Here is a 21,560-nt window from a genome sequence, read left to right on the forward strand (position 1 = left end):
CTTAAATCGTGTTACACAACGAAGAGTGAACTTCCCTTTTTTTCAAGTGAAAATCGCTAAGATGTCTCCCCTCTTGGAGGGTGAAATATTCCCATATAGGATAGCCTGTTTACGGTAATAGTCGGCTCGTCGATTTACAGTAATTTTACACGCGCCTAATTAGCAATTCCGATCGAGCCGCCCCACCGTTCGACAGCGCACCTTTTCGTAACCTGTTCGACCGGCCGATAATCTACCTGAATCGTTGTCCCACGCACGTGTTGCTGCGTGTACGTGAACACGCCGGTCCCGGGACGTGGCAGGAACGATCGCGGGATAAAATGAAACGGAATAGAATAAAGTCTTTATTCCCGTCTGGAAGGAGAGCCGCTCGACGAGGAACGAGGGACGTGAGCGTATAAAAGGTTATTTGAAACGTAAATAGGTGGTAAGCGAGTGGAGGATGACGGTGGGCAGAGAGAAAGAGTAAAACGTCAGCTGGAAGTGAGAGGAACGAATGAAGGGAACGAAATAATGCAGGAAAACTGGGATTACGGGAATACTTTGTTTATAAGACAAACAACGGTGAAGAGCGTGTATATATATATATATTTTTTTTTTTTTTTCAAAGAAATGTAATTCCATCAAAAGCCGTCCGACTGTATTATTCCGACGATTAAAATGTTAATTTACCGATGTACGTAGAGAGAACAGAAAAAAGAACAGGTCAGAAACTTTAGTTGAGAAAAGGTTTTCAAAAGCTGCCACTTGTATTCGAAAGAAGTTCTCGTGGTTTCTTATGGACATTTAGAATCTACATCGGTCATTTGCCAGTTAAATGTCCATTTCGCTGAGAAATTCAGGTGAACGTGAACCAGAAGCAAACTTGACGGGGCTCGAAGTGGTCCTTTTTACGATCTCGTTCCGCTGAGTCCGTGGGATCATAATGTCCCGGGCAGGGATGACCCGAGCAAATACATTCAAACGCTAGATAAACTTTTATACGGAAGCTTTTTGAAACGTTTGATCACGCTTCCGGATTTTATATAGCCGACCGTAAACACAAGAATGTCGCGCGAGTGTGAAATTCGTAAGGGCTTGTGTTAATTAACGATTGGATAATGAGAAGAAAAATGTTAAATTATCGTTCCCCCTCGATTTTTCATTTAAAATCAATGGAAAACGTGAATCGAGGAGTCGGTTGAAAATGAAAAAAAAAAAGAAATAAAAGAATAGGAAAAAGAATGTCCCGGTTGGAGGGCAGAAGCGGTCGACTTATTGCTAGAGTTTCCGAGCAATTTCGCACATGCCACGTATGTACGTTGTTCCTCGAATGCGAGAAGTGGCGAGAAGAAGAACGCGAGGCCGTGCAAACTTGGCGACCTTTCAAGCCGGAATTCCGAGTGTCTCTGTCTGCCAGCTAGGGGCTTAAACGATGGTACGACGGTCCTCTGTTCCCTCGTATCCAGAAAGGCGAGCGAATCCCCAAGGGGTGGCAACCGACTTCCGAATTCGTGACACGAAAACGACGAACCAGCTCCTCGTTCGCCACCTTTCGCCCGCTGAAATTCCCGCACGGAGCCGGCGAAATACGGGCCCGTTCCGCGGCCGCTCGTTTAACGGCTGGATTTCGAGCGGAAGAGAAGGAGCCGAGAAATTTCTTTCGAGAACATCAACTCACAACTCTTCTATTAACCCTTTCTGCTATGATTTTTTTGATAGTTGTTTCAAATTAAGAAAATTAAAATATCATGTATAGGCATTTTAGGATTCTTGACTGGGCAAATTATAATTAGAATTTTCCTAAAAATTCTAAGTTGGATTAAGAGAAGGAAAATTAAATTCTAATAGAACCTAATACTTTTCCGAAGAAAATTTCATCCGACCATCGTCGAGTTAAATTTTGAAACGTTACTTTTCCGCATTTCCAGTAACGAGAACAAATACCCCGCAAGATTTCCATGCACCTCGACAGTGCACCTCCGAAGAAAATTCTGATCCAGTCGAGGAGTTTCCGTCGTTATTTTCCAAGATTGACCGATAAAGTTTCGCCGTGTTGAGGGAAACGTGCGAGCAAGGTTGGTAGCATTTTCCTCGCGTTACACAGAATAAATTTATTCGCCGTTTCATCGCCGCTAAAGCTCGCCCGTCACCGAAACCGTAGGCGAAGTGGCCTGGTGTGCAACGATAGGTAAAACCAACCATTCGTCGATCCTTCCCATTCATTCTCGCGTCGTCTTTTCATCTTCTCTTGTGTCGAGGAATACCTTTGTCCTTTGTTGGAACATCGATACGAGTATTTGCGGACGTCGATATCGAACGGTGATCAAATACGCGGCGCGTACGACCCGTGAATGCTAACGTGTTCGCTCTTGTGACGTTTCACGAGAGCGATGTAGTCGCGTGTAACGGCATCCCGTGTCTTCATTAGCGACGAGCTGGAATTTATTGAGCAACGTAGGCAGAATTTATAGCGCGATAATCTAATATTTCTACGCTACCAGTTTTTCGCTTCTTCGTTCTTAGCATCGCGTCATCGAAAATTTTCATTTCTTCAGAATTTCACCACTTCATTTATTACACTTAACATTGTTAGGGATTTTTAGATATAAACCGGTTCTAATATCTTCTTTATCAAACATGGCTCACATTAGAGACTCGATGAACAAAGTGTTAACAGACCATCGAACGACCGAACATTAGGACGTGTCTGATTTCAGAAGAGGTCCTTTGTAACGCGTTTCACTGGTTTGTCAGTGCACGGTTCGTATCAGGTGGCAACGTCAGGTTTAAGCTCCGTTTCGAGAGAACGACTGGAAAGAGGAACGACAACTAGGGAGAGATAGAGGGGAAAAGGAGAGAGTGTAGAACCCTCTCCTTATGAATATTCAATCACCTTCCAGCTTGATTTCGCAACAACGTCCTTACTCGTTACAAGAACTTTCTCAACGCTCGACACTCTTGATAATCATTCCTTTTTTTTATTTTCTAAATAAACAAGTATAATCTAATCTCCCTTCGAGATTAATCAGCAGTTTCTTTGATTGCTCGAATGAGGTTGCTTCTTTTCATTGCAAGTTCCCGATAAGGACGATTGCGATTTTTCATATCCCGGAATAACTGTGATAGTGGTAACTTAACAGGTAATGAAATGATTATTGGCATTATTTATTACACGAACAGAAGGAAAACGATTCGGTTAACAGATTAACGGTCGTTCGTCACGATTGTTATTGGCGATACCGAGCTGTCGTCTATAAATCGTTTCCTCGCCGCGCTCGATTGGCACGTACCTTATTACCATGCATTTTCCAGAGGGGAAAAACGCGCGGCTGCAGCTGACGCTCTGCTCTGGCTCAGACCACGCTGCAAGATGTACAAAAAAATAAAAAAATAAAAACTTTCCGCTCGTAGTTTTCGATAGGATTAAAATTTGCGAAACTAGCTTTCGCGGTTCATGAATAATTTCCACGCCGACCCGGTTTTCTTTGACGCGTCCCGACGACGAAACGAGCTGGATGAGAAACACGGAAACAGAGGAACAATGGGGGATTAACGTTGATAGAAATGTTCCACGGAATTTGTAACAATTTTGATAATTGCTTTCATAAGCGTTATTTCGACACTCGTGGAAAAGGACTGTTTGAAACTTTCCAAAGAAAGTTTGTCCAAATTTCAATTTTAATTTAATTAAATAAATTTTTAATTAGGTCAATGAACGATCCGCTTCGATTACTTTGCGTGCAAAGACGCCATTAATCAGTGATATTTTCTTTCTTTTTTTCTTCGAACTGCTATCTCGAGCGTCGATGTATCAACGTTAACAAACGCGTTTGTCATTTCTGTTCGATGGAGCGTCGCGTCGCGTCGCGTCGCGGCGAATCCCTTTAAACAACGCAGTCGCAATTTCCGCGTTACGTGAAATTCCGATTACAAATTCGCGTCCCGCAGGGATATTGCGCCGAGCGTCGAGCCGGATAATAAATTTTATAGGTCGTCGTTGGCCGCTAACGAGCTGGCCGCGCGCACGCGAACGTATAATGGACATTCGCTGCTAATCCAGCGACGAATCGATGAACGTACGATAACTCGAACGCTCGTTGCACGAACGCGGCAGCTGGTCTGTCGCGGTTAGAAGCGGCTGTCACGGTTATCGATGATGCATTTGCCACGGTAAATACGGGTACGTGTCGTTGACACGCGGTAATTATTTACGCCGTCGAATCTGTAAATAGTTTGCCGGACTTCATCGTTTCTACGATCGGTTTTCATCGCGGTTACATTCCTGTCCGGTTTATCATTCGATTCCCCCATTCATGTTTCGTCGTACAGGTAAGAACACAGGGATTGTCGCTAATTAAGGCCATTATCTCATTGCGGATTTCCGTCGAGTTTCATTCGACCTCTGCCTTTCGTTCGAATGCGAAATTCGCTTCTAATTTCCGGTTAAATCGACAGTGAAATTCATGAACATTTAACGGAAAGCGGAAACGATACAATGCAACATGTTGTTTATACTAACCATAGAAAGTAGATACGATAGGTTGAAATAATTTTGTAAATAGAAATCGTAATATAGAAAATGTATTTATCTTTATCTTGTCAGTCGTGTTTCGGAAGCGGGCCGCGCCGGTTGTACTGCAGCACAGGCTCGTGTTTATTTACGTCGGTTGCTCGCGACGAAGCGATCGGGATAGCTCGTAAATCCATCGAATAAGTAATAACGAGAAGGTCCCGGTCGATGGAACTACACGTGAAACCGGTGACGAGCGTTCCACATCTGTCCGCGTTGACTGACCGAGACGGGTAATTGACTAGCAGCTCTTTCCCGGCTGATCCCTCGCTCGTCCCTCCACTCTTTGCACTCGTTTCACCGCGAAACGGTCCGATAAAGAAGACGAATCGTTTTCCTCTCTTTTTCGAGTTACATTTTTGCGGAACCGCGTGCCGTCTAACATTCGCGCGAGTGTTTTTGCTCGGAATTAAACAGGCGACACCTGTTCATCGATTAACCATGCATCAGGATGCGGAAAAGAAAAGTAAGTGAAAATTCGTGTTATTTCAGGCTATCGTTTCCGTGCCATCGAATTTCGATGTATCTTATCTTTTATTCGGTAGAACGGTTACCGCGTGTTTGTTATTGTTCTCTGCGGTCGAAGGACATTTCAGAGCAGCTGATTAACGAGAGATTCGGCTTCCTGTTAATTTTGAACTATGCGGCAGAGAAATGCGAATAGCAGCGTATATCCTGAACATCCATTACGGTTAACCCTATAATGAAGGGGTGAGCGCCGTCACGACTGTTCGTCGATCCTAACGATAACGTCCCCCCCCTTGCAGCAAATTAAGCACCACTCGAGGGTTGCTTCTCCGAAGGATAAACCATCGCAAAAATCACGGGAACGTATCGGACGCTTCGAAATCCGGATTTAGGCAAATTAACGCTTGAAAATTGGCTGAGTTTGATGAATCGTGAGAATCATAGATCTTAATCATCAAACTCCAAAGAATCAACTGCGATTATTATCACTCTTTTCTTAGAATTCTCAATAGTTCTTCCCCTATTGTTTTTCTTGATTTTTAATAAGGAATCTTGTCGATCGAAGATTTCCTCGAAAGATCGAACGTTTCGTTCGCGGAAACGACGCGACGGGCCGCGAGTCGAAGCAATTAGTCTAGTCGGGCGTAATGAATTTACCTCGGAAAACTGATGATCGAATTAAACGTCGCTGGTAGGTCGTTAGCAACGAGAGGTTAATCGAGGGTATTAACGAGCGGCCAGCAACCGGGAACCGCATGAATGCGCGTTAGCTCGTTGCGCATACGCGCGAGTCTGCAATCCCGGTAAATGGGACGCACGTGTTTCTGCCAGTCTCGCGCCAATTCCGAAGTAGGCGAACCTCTTTCGTTTCCTCTTCAACGCTACCGATCGTCGCTTCTCTTTCCAACTTCCGAGCAGGCGGGAAAAGCGCCGTTCCGTTCGCGGAGAAATCGGCGGGAAAACCGGTTTCCTTGAAATTAACCGTGCGTTGGATCAATAATTATATAATAAAAATTTGATGTACCCATTTAACGCGATAAGCAAATGAAATTTTGTTTTCTCTTTCTTTTTAACATTTTTATTACTACGTTTTCTCTTAACCATTTCAAATATTTTTTTCCCCAGTTACTCTGTTCTTTTCGAAAAATAGCGTGTAGCCTTGAGCAATCTACCAACAGATGCATTCTACCGCATTCGAATTCTGAATTTTTCAGAAACCTATGAATTTTACATGCAACATCCACGGTTTCACTCTGTGAACTCGTTGTAACCTTGCTACATTGCTAACTCGCGTACAACAACGCAGAATATTGAACACGCAGATATTAAAACGCGCTGTTATCCGAAATTTCTTTTTATCAGTTTTTCAAAAATTCTGTCTATTGTATCAGTCAGTATTTGTTCATTATTGAATTCTTCTTTTTCTCTTGCTTTCAGTATTGTATCTCGAACAGTAGTTATTTATTTTTCGTCGAAAAGGTTGATTTTTCTCTGCTTTCTACGCGAGAACGTGTGCAGTCCCGACCACGAAGACGAAATGGAATGAAATTTAATACGTATCTCGACGGAGGCGGAAACGGAAGCTCCACTACGGTAGAAACAATGAAATTTTAACTTTCCCGGCTACTTCGCTCAAATTCCATCCGGTGCACGCGCGAAACCATCGCCAACACACTTTTCGATGTACAAACAATATTTGCCGGCTTGTTTTCGGCTGCGAGTACGCTAACGAACCCGCTCGCCGGGGAAAATTAATTATCGAACATACGCTCATTTCTCGGTACAACGTCAAACCTATCGTATGCTAATTTCGTTCCACTTAGAACGCTGCAACCGGGCGATTTCACTCGGCTATCAAACTTTGGAAAGCTACAAAACTAATAAGAGAAAGATTCGAAAAATTCTTTTTCATTTTTTCGTACACTTTCGCTTGCGATTAGTTTGCAGCCAGTGGAACGCGATGCTTAAATTAAACGGAAATCAAACAGTGGGGAAACGCGATAGACGCGGACCAATTAAACACAGTCTGTCTGTCTCTGGGAACGAGATACCATGGATTAATTTATTTTCCAAACTAATTCGTAGTAACATTAAGTTCCAATTAAGGGGATTACGGTTGCACCGCGTCGCTCATAATTATTTATTGTTCCACCCCGGTCGGCTAATTTCTGTCAATTAAATCCATGTCGGTGGGCGTTTCGCAAAGCGTTCGAAAGTCGTCGTTTCGTTTCCGAGATAGGTATCTACAGAGGACGACAAGTGTCCGCAGAACTGCGGGAAGGCCGGACCGAGTCGAATGAATATTCACAGGCCGCTTTAGCGGCGCAACGATTTGAATTTATACGCGTGCTCCGGATTATTCCTTTCCTAAACTCTCGTTTCAACCGAGCCCGAAATTTCTGCCTCGAACGAGAACGAATTGCGGCTACGAGAGTAACTCGGCGGAATTTCGTCCGAACTGAATTCGCGAAATTTTTATCGAATACCTTCGACAGGAAGTCGATGCAATCAGGCAGGGGACTTGTCGTTAGATCGGCAACTTGGAAACAAATTCGTCCGAATATTTCTCGTCGAGGCGATTCATTAAAAAACCGAGAACACAGGGGATAGAGGGGTTGAAAGTTTTCGCAAGTTTCGCTTGGAGAGCAGTCCGCGTCGAATAGGAAAGTTTGGAAACGCCGGCGTCGAGATTTTCCCTCTCTTTCACTCTTATCCCGGCTCGTTTCTCTTGGCCGTTCGAAGGAAAATAAGACGTCGAAACGCCCTACGGTCCGAGAAGGGTACCTTACCCAGTTTCCCGAGCGATCCTTAATGCGAACTTCATTAAAGATTTCTCCCTGCCGGTTGGATCTCTTGAACTTCTATTCATATAGATTTAAGGCTCGTTCGAAGATTTGTCGTGCAAACATTTGCCTCATTCTTCAAATGCGCCATCTCCTCGAACTTTTATAATCACCGATTTCAATGGAATTCCTTCTCAAAGGATCAGCAGAAACTTATTCTCTCTTTTTCTCTCGGAGATAACGTTCATCTTTTCTTCGCTAACCGACTCGAAATCGATAGTTATCTGATTTTGGTTTTATAAAAACTAACGGAGCGTGTTCTAACTCAATTGCACAGATTTTTCAAAATTTCATCTCGTCTACTATAGAAAAATAAGAAACTTCCTCGCGAAATTCTTTCTATTATCGAATCGTTTCATTCTGTTTGCGAAAACAAAGTCAGTCGATCAATTCGGAAACTCGGAATGTTTCTTCGAAGAAACTGGGATAGGAGAAAAGTTTTCGAAAACTGGCTAGTTTCGACTGGATTCTTACGTCAACCTAATTCTACGACGATTTCAATCATCTACCATCCCCCGCGCTCAGCGTGAAAGGGGGTGCGACAAGCCACCGGTTTCTTTGACTTGCGAATTATTAAATCGACTGCGACGTTGGCCGACGTCGAGGCGGTCTTTAAACATGTATCAATGCTCGTGCAGCCGAGAAGAATTGGAACAGAGAAGCGCAAGGAAATTCGAGGGAATTTTCGAGCGACCGGATTTCAAGCCCGATAAGTTTCCCCTTTACTACCCCATTGTCCTGCTTTCTATCGTGTAACTCGATTGTTTGAATAAGTGAAAGAAAATTTATCTTCTTTGAAATAATTAACAGGATCGTTTCGTTTGAAACAACGTTCATTTGCGAATGGTTTCTCTGATTTTGAAGAACGATAGTTGCGAAACCTTTTACTTACATAATTTTGTTTCCATTGCATTGTACCTCGTAGTTTTATAATATTCTTTTGTAGGGGATGGTTGAGATACATTCCGGTATCTCTTCGCTTTGAAACCTCGCGTCGGCCCTCAATTTTCTTCGAGTCTCCTACAACAGGATCGTTAGCGAAATTCTTTTCAACCCCTCTGTTTGTAAATCCTCGCGAGGGTTGCTATGTTGTTCTCATCGATTTTCGTTTCACCCACGGAATACAGTTTTCACGAGTTGATCGTGGAACACAGACCGTTTTATTCTTTTTTTCTTTTTCAATACAATCGATGGAACGCGAGAGAAACTTCGGACGTATCTTTTTTATTATTAAGAAGTTTTCAACGTTCCAAGTATTGCGTGTAAAAAAATTGTTTGAATAAGATTACTTGATGATATTAAATTTATGTTGGGTCACGATAACGCGAAAGGTACATAAAGCAATTTATTCAGCTTCGATTCACGTAGTTGAATACACGAATTCATTTTTTCGCACTTCTGACCCTTTTCTTCCATTGCATAATTCTTATGCTCGATCTTGAACAAACTTTCGCCCTCCCCTTGGCCCATTCAAACCCCTCCCACCCTCCGTCATCGTTGTCGACCTTCCGTCTGGCCTGTTATCGAACGAGCCGAACTTCTCGGCGAACTTTATAAGCGGGGTCATTCTGGATAACGAATTTTCATGCTTTCCGACCTGCCTTTCCTCCTTTTATTCTCCTCTTATCCCCTTTGTTCTCTCCATCTTTCCGTTTCTCGAATCTTTACGATTCCATTTCTGGTTAAACTGTAATCGAGCGAACAATTCCCAACTTTGTATTCGCGTTTAAGAAACTCCTTTCGATCCCAGATTTTTCATTCTCAATTTGCTTTTCATTATACCGTTCAATTTTCTATTCCTTCTATTTCGTTGTAACGATGCCCGTTAAATATGGAACATCGATTCAAGGCCCATTAAACATTTCACAGTTTCGATGGAAATATTGTAATTTAATTTTTATACTGAAATTTTCTTTGTACCATTAACGATCGAAATTGTCTACAAAGGAACAATTATAATAAGAAATCTCTATCCGGGATCCTCGAATTCGCTCGAACGCGATAATAAAATTTCACTCAGTGTCGACTTACGGCTGTCCGTTGACGGGATTTTAATATTCCACGAGGATGCCGGGAATTCTCTTCTTTCTCGATCGTTCCGTCAATTATAATCGAGTTGGAAAGTTGTCGAGGCATTGGTAGAGAACGGAAGGGAGGAAGCCGCGATTCTTCGCCGGTGTCTGGCATCGAGCCGATTACCACGGCAATTCCTCGCGGATTTAGTTTCCCTCGGCTTAATTACATATCGGTAAGCCGATCGCCGGCTAACGATGTTTACCGGCTTTCAGTGAACTTGGAAACTGCAAGCTCGGGAGGCCGGAAGTCGAGGATCGGGCTTTAGCATCGCGGAAACGCTCTTTAACGGGTTACAGTTTCGATTCGCGAGTCGCTCTTTCGCTCCCCCCAGTCTCTCCTCCAAACTCTTGCTGTTCCGTTTGTTTAACGCTACCCTCCTTTCGTATTTCACTCGTCAACCCTGCTACTTTCCGCTTCCGTACCGCGTTGTCCTCGTGGAAGCACGTCGAGCGTGATTTAAATCGCTTGCGCGAACAAACGCTTTGTTTAAATAAACGTCGCTGTTTTAGAAGGAAACGCGGAAGGTCCATTAGATGGTAAATAAAAATACTGTTTAATTTACAATATAAAGTTGTATTTTTAACGATCCTGGATTCCTGGAGACAGAAATCAAAGAACGGTTATTGCGAGAGGGCATTCGAGCAAAGGGTGCGACGGCCATTTCACCGGCTCGTTGTTTTCCCCTTTCGATTCGACGAAAATGAAAAGTAGGGAAAACGGAGGATATAACAGTCCTAAGAGTTTCGTGTCGAGTCGATGTTTAATATTTAAACGGTCCTGAAACGTAGCGCTAAATATTTAGATTTCTAGCCCCTTTTCTCGGCGCAAGGCAAGCTGACATTTTACCTTCAGCTCTCCGTTTTTCCTCCTTCTTTCTCTTTCTGCTTCTCGCGGTACTCGTTTGTGGTTCTTAATGAAATTGCTAGGTAGAATAGTATCTCTCTTTTTCGCTTTTACGCGTCCACCGTGTCCCTTCTTTCTTTCTCTCCTCCGTCCTCTTAGGTATGTTTATTTTTTACGTTATAGTCGTTTCAGAGAACCTCCCCTAAAGTTGTTCCTCTGTTGTCCTTTTAGAATCCAACGAAAGTAGTGCTCTCCTCGTAATATCCTTTCGTGAAAACCGTGTTTTCGACGGTAACGCGGTTCCTCTAATTTGCATAGCCGTGAAGCCACTAAATCTACGTTTAGCCTTTCATCAAGCGGCGCGTTATGCTCTTTGAAGTGTCCACCGGTTTGCGAAATAACAAACGCAATACCAGTTTCGCCCTTCTCTTTTACCCTGGCCGATTTCGAATTTACATCGTTTTACGATAAACGTAATCGATGGCGAATTAAATGCATCGAAGTCGATGGAACGTATCAGGATATCTGAAGATTCGATGCAAAGCATAGCAACGGTAGATTACAAGGGAAGAAGGTTCATGGCAATTCTGGAAGCTTGTGTATTCCGTGGAGATGATGGTGCATAGATTAGGAGCAATTACATTGTTTCGAAACGGTGTTTCGTCCCGGCATCGTTCCTCGGGGAATTTCATTCGCGGCAACGGACTCTTCGAGTAATATGACTGCAATTCCGGGCGACTTGGTCCTCTCGCGACGAAATAATTCGGGGACGAACGTCATTCTTAATTACGGAACCAGGCTGGTAGTTTGCCAGCGCTTAATTATCGTCAGCCGTGCGAACCGTCCTCCTCGACTCGTTACGATGTTAACACTTTGAATGGAAACCGGAAATTCTTGCTTATCTCTTATTTATCGACCAGCATGTTATTTCGCTTCGAGGGATTAAAGTCGTCTTTTAGTAACGAAAGGGTTCATTTAATTTGGTGCAGATTCTTTAAAATTCAGCAGACGCGTTGGAATATCGTAATCGAGCGAAAGTTAGAGTCTTCGAAACGTTCTCTCTTCTTGGTCCGCGTTCAGTATTCAGGAGAGGCTTCTACATCCATCCTCCGGTCGGGCGAGAAATCAAACGGACTCGGTAACATCGTAATGCTCCGTTTTACATAATTACCGTCCGATTCTGAAATATGTAAATTCAACGAGTGGTTATCGCGACGTCGGCGCCGACACGGAAGGTTATACGGGGAACGCTTGCACAACGTTCAAAACAGACCGTGCGATGCTATTTAATATTTAGCAGGTGATTATGAATCAATCGGATAGCAAAGAGATCTTTCGTGTAATCCTGTATTCTATCCTGCAGATATCCAGCGTGATACGCAGCTTGATTAGACGCGATTACGTCGTTCGCCGACGGTACTTCGAATTTCTCCCGGCATTCCCTTGCAGATTCCTTTCGTCCCTCGATCCTGAACCGCAAATACCTAACCGCTAGTATCTCTTTGTTTATTACTGATCGGATCGAGTATATAATCGAGTATTGTGCTGTAACGATTCTTCGAAAAAGTTGCTGAGAATTTGAAAAATTGCAAAAATCATAATCAGTGTTCGTAGATTACAGAATTTCCATTTTATAATAATTTCATTGTAATAAAGGATGGAAAGATCGGACGTTTGAGTAGGGCGGAGGATGGATCGGTCCCAAGGGGTGAGGAGCGTGGATGATTGGCGGTAAAAGGGAAAACCGATCGATGAACGTCGCATAAAGGATTACGCGAGGACGAACGGTAATTAAGTCGGCCTGGCCGACGGGGAAACATGCTGAATCGTAGTGGATCGGAGCGGTGATCAATCGTAAATGCGAGTCGGCGAGTGGAGGTAGTCAGGACGTGAGTCACGATCGATGTGGAAAGCTCGCCAGCCCGCTTTCGTCTCTCGAAGGTCTCGAGCGGGACGATAATAATTCCGCCAGCACGTTTCCTCGTGTCACGAGCCGAGCCGCGAGCGAATTCTGCGTCTCGCATTCGGAATTCGCTTTCTCGGTCGACCTGAATTTTCCCACGGACAGGTTTACCAGGAATCTGGGTCTCCAGCCGATAAACTCGTTATTCGCGGTCGACGTGTCTCGTCCTCGGTGAATATCGATCGCATTACCGTGGAAGGACCCAGCCTGGTTATCGGTAATTCGGTGATCCCTTCGGCACGCGCGCCTACTATACGCCTCCGACATTTCTATCGGGTGTCGTTAAACGCATATGCATCGTGAAAATTACAATTTTCCATCTGGGAGGAAATTGAAAAATCTTTCAGTCATTTTACAATCGTTTATTCGAGCGACAAGTATTGATATATGGTACAATGAGAGGTCATTCACGTTTGGCCCTTCTCCTAGAGCAGGTACCTGCGAACTCGCGATCAGCTGTTTAAAGAGGGTACTTGAAGCATCCAAAATTGAACTCCTAATTTTCGATATTCAGAAAGTCTTTAAAACAAATCTCGATTTTATAATAAATAAATATACCATTCGATGAATCTAGTACGATAAACTGAAACGTATGATAACAAGAATACCGATACACCAATGGTTGTCAAATTACAGCAGATTAGGATTTCAATGGAATTGGGTGCTTTATTTCGGTCCTTTGTGTCGAGGACCTTCGAGTGCACCAAGGAAGAACCTTAAAGGTAATTGAAATGGTTGTTTCGATTATTGGTCTCGTGCCTTCGAATTGTTACTCCATATCGATAGATATCTGTTCCTCGTTGCTAAAGTACGGTTCTTCTGTCGAAGGACCTACTAGCCCATTGCTTGCCAATTTTATTGGACACTTCCCTTTTCTTACGCTCCGATTGGTCGGACACTTTAAACCCCATGGGTAGATTCTTTTTACCTGGGACGCCTTTACTCTGTGAGTCACGTTTACCCGCCCCCTAAGAAACAACTCAATTTTACCTTTTGCTCGTCGCACGAATTTAATTGTCCTCCGTCAGTTGACGAACTATGTGCCATCGTATACGTGTTCATAAGTGGCGAGTTTACGTGCGCGTGAAACGTGTTGTGTTGAGTGATGTTTAAGTAACTTGTTTGAAGTTCGTACAATAGCTGCCCTTTGGCTGTTCCAATTCCGTACCAGACGGTGAGTTAAATTTTTGATACATTAGAAATGATTAGTTTATAGTTGAATAATTAAAAATAACCCGTTCGAAAAGTTTTAAATTATTTGCGTCCGATAATATTCCGCGAAAATGTTTCGCAGTAATTTATGCAGTAAATAAAAGGGGAAACGTTGAATTTTACAGGCTATTAACATTCAATTTTTGCACGCGATAGATCGATACGTTGTTGTCGCGGTATGTACGGTACAGGCGAAAAACAGCGGAAATTTTTTGGATGAAAGCAAATTGAATGACAGTTACTCGCATTTTAACGCGCATACCTATGCAATCGCGTTTATTGACGGCCGGGTTAATTTCAACGGAGCGGCTGTTTTAACGCGTCGTTCAAACACGGTGTACCTATTAATTAAAGCGGATATTTTTAAATCCTCATTGTTCGTTTCTGACACAGCTTGATAACGCGACTGTTTTTTAAAAATCTTTCCCACTTTGTGCTCCCCGATCTCCGCGACATCGCGCGAAATCACGAACGTTGCATATTTAAGGGTAATTCTACGTCTCGTAGAACACGCTGTATAAACGAAAGTAATTTTGTCCGTTAATAATTTCGCGAGCATTTAAATGCAAATGAGCGACACTATTGAAGTTGTTGCAAAGTAATCCTGAATGAAATTGGAATTATTTCAGTAACGTTGTCGTTTGATGTCAAAGACATATAAATTCCGTTTTATACGTCTGTTAATTGTTCTTACATTTTCTGTATGCGCGTAATTAATCTTAAACCAACATTTTCTTTTAACACATAGGAAAATGATGAAAGCTTAAAAATACAAGAAATCACACAGGTCGGATTGAAACGTAAAAAAGATTCAATTAAACTGAAAAAGATCTGCTAAGCGAGAAGTGTTAATCGATTCGCGTGAGTCGCGTTGCTAATCCTTTTCAAGAACAAACGCATGGCCCGTGACGGGTGGAGGCGATGCTCAAATTAACAAGATCATCATCCCCGTTCGGCCATAAATCCGTGAACAAGCGTGCCACGAGGGCGAACGTTGAGCGTGCACGTGCTTGTACGCGTGTATCCGTGTACGATGGGAGCTCTAAGTAATTACGTTAGCCGGCGAATTAATTAACCGACAGGCGACGGTTATCGATGCCGTTCGAAGGCGCCGAATAGCCGACCGACTATCGATCCTCCCCTCCTTCGATCGAGGGGACACGCCAGAAGCGTCTTCGATAAAGGATCCGAAGGATCATCGATCGCGGATCATTCACTGTCATCGAGCAACCGCGTCGACCGTCCTCCATTATCCGCCTAATTATCGACGGTAATTATGTCCTTCGAACGATCGAAGCCTTTTGATCGAGTTGCTAAGCGAGCGTTAATGTTAATATTAATATTGTCATCGATAAAGTTTCATGCACCTGCGTGGGTGTGTGTCTGTGAAGGATAAAGAGGTGCATGTGCAACTGGTTGCTGCAATTGGGACGTGGAGGCTATTCGTTGTTTGTTTCCCTTTCGTTACACGATAATTATTAGGAGAATACGTATAATGAATCATGAAAGTGATAGTATCTAGCAGTTTTTTAATTTATACCATTAAAACTGATTTGAAGAGAACGTTCTTATATTTATATTGATGGAGGTAGTTATTCGATTAATTAAGCCATAAAATAAAAATGTAAAATTTCTTTGATAATAATGCCAAGGATATTTACTATAATATCAGATGTCTCGAAATGATGTCAATACTTATCTATAAAGTTAATACTATTATATGGATTAGTGTACCGATTTAGTTGGGTAGTTGCAGGTGAATAGATGACCCGAATAGCGTTCAGGTTCCTAGATAGGGTTCCTAGAATTCCTAAGCGGCCAGTCATCTGGCTGCTAATGAGCACAAGCTCGATATAGCTTCGCTTCGTGTCGCTGACGAGGTTACAATTAGTGTTTCCTGGCTGATACAGTGTGAAAAATGATTGCAACTATCAGCTTGTTCTTTCTAAAGTTGTACAATGTCTAATTAACGTTGCCGATTGTCTGAATTGCAACACCTCCGAAGATAGGTACGTCTTTCTTTCCGTATTACAAAAACACTCGACAAGTCATTTTTCATTTTCGGGTAGATCAATGCGAATCGGATCGAGATTTTGATTTTCTGCTTTCGCGAGTTTCCAACCGATTTCACGACACCTTATCGTGTCTCGTTCACGGTGGTTCGAAAATGAAATTCAAAGAAGCAATTCAGACGATGTTTCGTGATTTATCCGATGCTCCAAGTGGCGCGACCCCTATCTCGGATCTGCAAGACGAACTTCTCGAGGCGTAACGGTGAAGGTTGCATCCGACTGAAAAGCAGAAAAGATCCGCTCCTCCTGTTTCCTCGGAGCAAGAAAATAAGGATGGTCCGCATCTGCAGCGTCGAGGAAAATACCGGCTGAATGGAAAAGCCGGAGCATCGATCCATGCCATTCCCGTTTTAAAGATAAAACCATCTTCCCCGTCTCTTCCCAAGAATTGCATTCGCGCGAGTCGTATTACTTCTTGCATTTCGCGATCGCTTTTCCGTGCCAGCTGGAAATCACAGGTTTATACGTTCTTCTATCAGAATAATACAATGTATACCGATACTCTTTGTCGTTAGTTACAAATCGACAGGTGTAAATCATTAATGCGAAGAGGTTTCGAATTTATTCCGTCCTCGGTGTTCAGGAATAGAAGTTGCCACGCTTTTCCGGGGATTACCTCGTTGAACGTCTTCCGTGTATATATTTAACCATTATCGATGGAAAGGTATTGGAAGTTTCCAACAAACTGTCGGAGTCAGCTTGGAAAGTTGGTGCACGAATTTAATTATACCAGTTCATAGCGAGTTGATCGGCTATTGGAATCTCTTCCGAGTGGAAGGGTGCTTTCCGTGGTGATACAAACACAATCGCAAACGTCGTTCGGTTCCCGATCGATTTTATCCGACGTGTGATCCCCGCGATACGATCTCGCGCAATTCGTAATGGAATTTCTAGCTCCAACCATGACCGACTTCGATCGGTGTCTTTAAGGTAGAAGATCGTTTAGAATGCTTGACTGATTACGAGCGATTTCAGTGCCGGCAGAAATTTACGACACTGCCGTAGCTCGGGGACAAAGTAGACCAACGGACCGAACAGATTCCATTTTACCACCGACGAGTTTCCAATTAAATTTCAAACGTGCCACCACCCTGTCGCCGCGGCCTTGTTGCAAACTTGACTAACTTCCAAGATTTAACACCTTCGAGAAACCTCGGAATCTACCTTCAACATTTCACCGGTCTGATTGTTTACGTGAACAGCAGCATGTTCTAAAATGAACGATAGTGGTAATTGTTTTTTCCTTATTTTTTCTTTTTTTTAATTAAAAAGAAACGAGAGAAATTAGGAAGGTTAAGTGGTATCGATTAAAAGGAACATTCTTTTTTGCACTCTCTCTATTTTAATTGATTCTACCGATTATGTATTTCGCCCGGAGCTCGATCGAATTCCGGGCGGAAATTTAAGGGCGGTCTGAATAATTTCAATCCGGAATTGTCCGCCGTTCTTAATTAGATCCAGCCGGATAGTTTAATTGCTCGATACTAGCCGGAAAGCGTCGTTAGAGGAAGCTCTATTTACGATACTTTCGGACCACCTGTTACCGGCTACGAAATATCTCTGTCTCTTGTGCGATCGCGACAGCAAGCAAGTTCGTACGTTCCTCGCGTTGTCGATTAACGACAATCACGAGCAGATTACTTTCCAACATTTCGTTACAATTTCAAGCTGACGCGTAATTGCATCGAGCTTTTAAAACTGTTCTCGAACGTTGGAGAATTGGTCGAATTGACGTCGATAAATTGAAGCACCGTTGGTTTAATAGGTTTGCAAGATAAATTATTTAATTCTTTCTATAATTGTTAAACGATTTGAAAACGGAACAGATTAACGTTTACCGGAAGGGATGAAAGCATGAAATATCGAGGTAATCCAGTCGACGGGTAACGAGCGCGGTAAACATAGGATACTTTGCTCGCACGAATGTTGTTTTTCTTCGTCGACGAGCAGAAGGCTGCTGGATAAAGCTGTAATACGTTTTTCGAAACGTCGTATTGCACGAGTCGTCTCGACGCTGCTACGGTATCCGTGGACAAAGAGAATAGGAGAAAGGGAAGGGGGATGGAATGGGTAGAGCAGACGGGGGTTGGACGAGATATTGCCGGTGCCAAGACGCCGGATGTGTAAGCTCGCGAACCACCGGAGAAAAATACTGCGATGACGGTATACGACTTTATTTCATCCCTCTTTCGCCCGTAGCGATACACCGTGCCACGACCAGCCCTGAAACTAAGGGTATTTTCATCTCTGCCCTCCTGGAAACATTTGCTTCCGATCCGGGAAAAAACCTCCTCTCCGTTTTCTCTCGAGCCGGTGAAAAGCGTATAAATCCGAACCGATACTTCGGCATGCATCGAACTACCCTTACATTTGACCGCGCTGACAAGCGGTAGCAAATAAATTTTCAAATTTTTCCACCGTTTCTTCCACGTTCGCTCGGTCCAATCGTCTTCAATCTTGGACGCGTGGAGAAAAAGTTGCTTTATTATCTCTGACGAGGAGTCGGAGTTCGTAAGACTTTTCTTTGGACGAATGAAAATCGGCCTGGTTCGCTGTCGGGGTGAAAGAGAGCCGGCAATTTCGTCTAGGGACATCTCCCATGTTTCTCGACACAGACTTGTCAGGCGTTACAACCAGCTGCCTCTTGTTTCACTCCCAACCAAGAGATTCCTCTCTGAACCTCGCTTTCATTTCGACGATTCTGGTCGGTGATTTGTAAACTCTCCACGCTGCCGGGACGTTTACGAATATTCTGAGATTGAAAAGCTTGAAACGTAGCGGGGATTCGAGTCGAAAGCGATTTGTTGAAGGATCAACGTTCAACTACAGAATTGATAAGAGGATCGTAAGAAGGATCATCTTAATTGAAATTCAGTAGAATCTTCTCTTTCTTTTCAGAATCTTTTCAACATTTCTATTACCCAGCTCGAAAGTTGAGCGATTTTATTAAAATTCTAATTTACTTGTTGGTTAACATTTAAATGAAATTCTTTGTCACATCGCGTAGACAGATATTTTTCAGTGTAGATCAGCTTTCCACGAGGCCGAGGTCAGACAGAGAGGCGGACCTCCGGAGAAGAACGCAATCAGTTGCATAACGCGTGGACGAACGCGACGGTTCTATGAATATTGCATAGACACGCGTGTCCGTCGGAGCATGGATGTCCGATTTAATTGTAAAATATTGCGCCGGTATGCTCGGTTTCATTGATATTCCGTCGATCGACGCGTTATCGAGCAAGCGTTGCTGCCATACCGCGGTATATGCTCCGAGGTTGTTTCGTTTCATCTGTTATTCGAGCCGAAAATTCCTAGCTTCCAGACTATTATGTATAATTGGAAATCTCATCGAAAGATCATAACCGAGATTTCTTTCGATCGAATTAAAAGGCGTTACGTGCACTATTTTGCAGTCGCGTCACGAAAAGAAGCGAGTTGATTTGGAATTCTGTTTATGTCCGGATGCAAGGATCTCGTGGCGGAACGATTGACGGAACGAGAAGCCGCGCCCCCGACACGCCAGTTACGACCTTGCCCTGATTGTAACTGCTCGTGCTTTCCAAGCTCTCCTCTTCTCCACTCCTTCGCAGACACTCCAGCACGTTCTCATTTCACGCTTCAACAGCACGCCATGCCCGATTCCTCGCACGCGGCCTTTTCTATTCTCCTATCTGCCCGATTACAATCGTCCCCGACGACTTTTTTCCGCCACTCGGTCAATCGAGCGAAAATGTGTCCCCGTTGTCGAAACTCGTTCGCTTCGACGTGCTCGTTCTTGTAATTCGCGGTGTTTCGCAAAACCGTCGCTCCGTTCGATCGTTAAACACGTCTCGTAACGATAATTCGCGTTCCCTGTTTCGAGTCGCGGGCTAACGAACGATCCGAGAAGCGCGAAAAGAAAAGGAGAAAAAGAGAGTCGCGGGGTGCATAGTTGGTGCACGAAGGCGACACTAGGTACAGAGAAGGAGAGAGAGGCAGAGAAAGCGAGGGAAGTGCATCGAGACTACCGAATGCAATATGATTCCCACCTCAACGTCGAGTCCGTGCCTCATAGAATATGCATGACATGCTAATGCGACTTGTACCTAATCTAATTATACAGTTCCACGCGAGCCGCCAGCAACCCCCGTTTGGCCTATCCTATCGCTTCTTCGAGCATACGCATTCACGCACACATGCGACCGCCTTCACCTACGTTCCTTGCCCCCTTGCGTCTCTTCGGCTTGTCGCAGATTCCTTCCTCAGCATCGACACAACTTCCTCCGATAGATAAATATACACGAACGACGATGATTCTCGAGATCCACGAGTATCTTGAGATCGATCGTCAACGCGACGTTAATCTGTTTCGAATCAACCCTTTCACTCGACTCCTGCATAATAACGATTCACATTTTCATAGTTGATTTAGAATATTCGTGTTTTCAGATTGTTCTCTAGTAGAAATCGAATCGAACATCCTAGAAAACATAGAAAGAAAATCAGCCGTGCGTGAACCGGATGCACGGATAATGCATGCGGCCGTAACAGCACACGAGCTCGTCTGACGAAACGCGAAGGATTCGAGGTTACAAAACTCCAAATCATCGACCACGTACAGGATAAAACGAGAACTGACCTCACGATACGATCCGTCAATGACACGGTAATAATAATGTCCAAGGTTTCATATCCTTGCTTCTTTTCAAGTTTTAAAATTGCGTAACTTAGCACAAATTGCTTGAGCAACCATGCCATCTTCGAGACCTTGGCGAGTTTTTGCACAGAAGAGAATCAAACTTTTCTTTCTAAACGCTGATTTATTCGATTCTTCGTTGAAAACAACGTACATTTATTAAGAAATTTTCGATGAATCTTCCCACGGGTTTCTACCCAGTCTTCTAAATCCATTCGTTCTTGAATCGAAAACTCGTTCGATTCCGCTCCAGGAGTTTCCAGATCTTCTCGTCGAGGATACTGTACCTTGTTCTTCTGTCCTTCTGCTTTTCCTTCGTTTACGTGTCTGTGTCTACGAGAGGACGGGTAACGAGGGTGTGCTCGTGAAGTGTTGCACGGAAGTGCAGTTACCGTGCTTCCGATGGCGTTTTCCACAACGAGCTGCGGCTCCCCTCGAGAATAGGCGACAGTCGTTTGCCGGAACCAGTGGATAGATAAAGTGATTATATACGAGACCTCTCGCGAAAACATTCCACCGAGTTCACATCGTCGCCCAATTTCATTTGTTTTAATACCCAATTTTCAGTCGCTTTATACTTTTCGATTTTTCCTCTCATTTGCCTCGTAATATCAGCTGATCGAGCCATTACGAACGATCGGACATTAATTAAATTAAGGAGAAGAATCGTGGATACCGATCGGAGAGTACGCGTGATCAAAGTTTCAAACGCGTTTCAAGCGGATTATTCGCGTCATCGATGCCTTTTCAGCCGACGCTCGATCATGAAATTTCATTACCGAGCGGTCGTCGACAAAACGGTCCCGTGTATCGATCAGTCTCGACGGATCCCACGCGGAAAGGTGGAAAATCCGGT

At 43.7% G+C, this 21,560-nt stretch overlaps 1 protein-coding gene across 6 annotated transcripts in view; it reads left to right on the forward strand.

The window, feature by feature from the left end:
* Window positions 1–21,560, forward strand: part of LOC117607239 (uncharacterized) — a 174,488-nt gene that overhangs the window by 115,573 nt on the left and 37,355 nt on the right. The window lies entirely within an intron of this gene.

This window comes from Osmia lignaria, chromosome 14 (assembly GCF_051020975.1).
Source record: "Osmia lignaria lignaria isolate PbOS001 chromosome 14, iyOsmLign1, whole genome shotgun sequence".
NCBI lineage: Eukaryota > Metazoa > Arthropoda > Insecta > Hymenoptera > Megachilidae > Osmia > Osmia lignaria.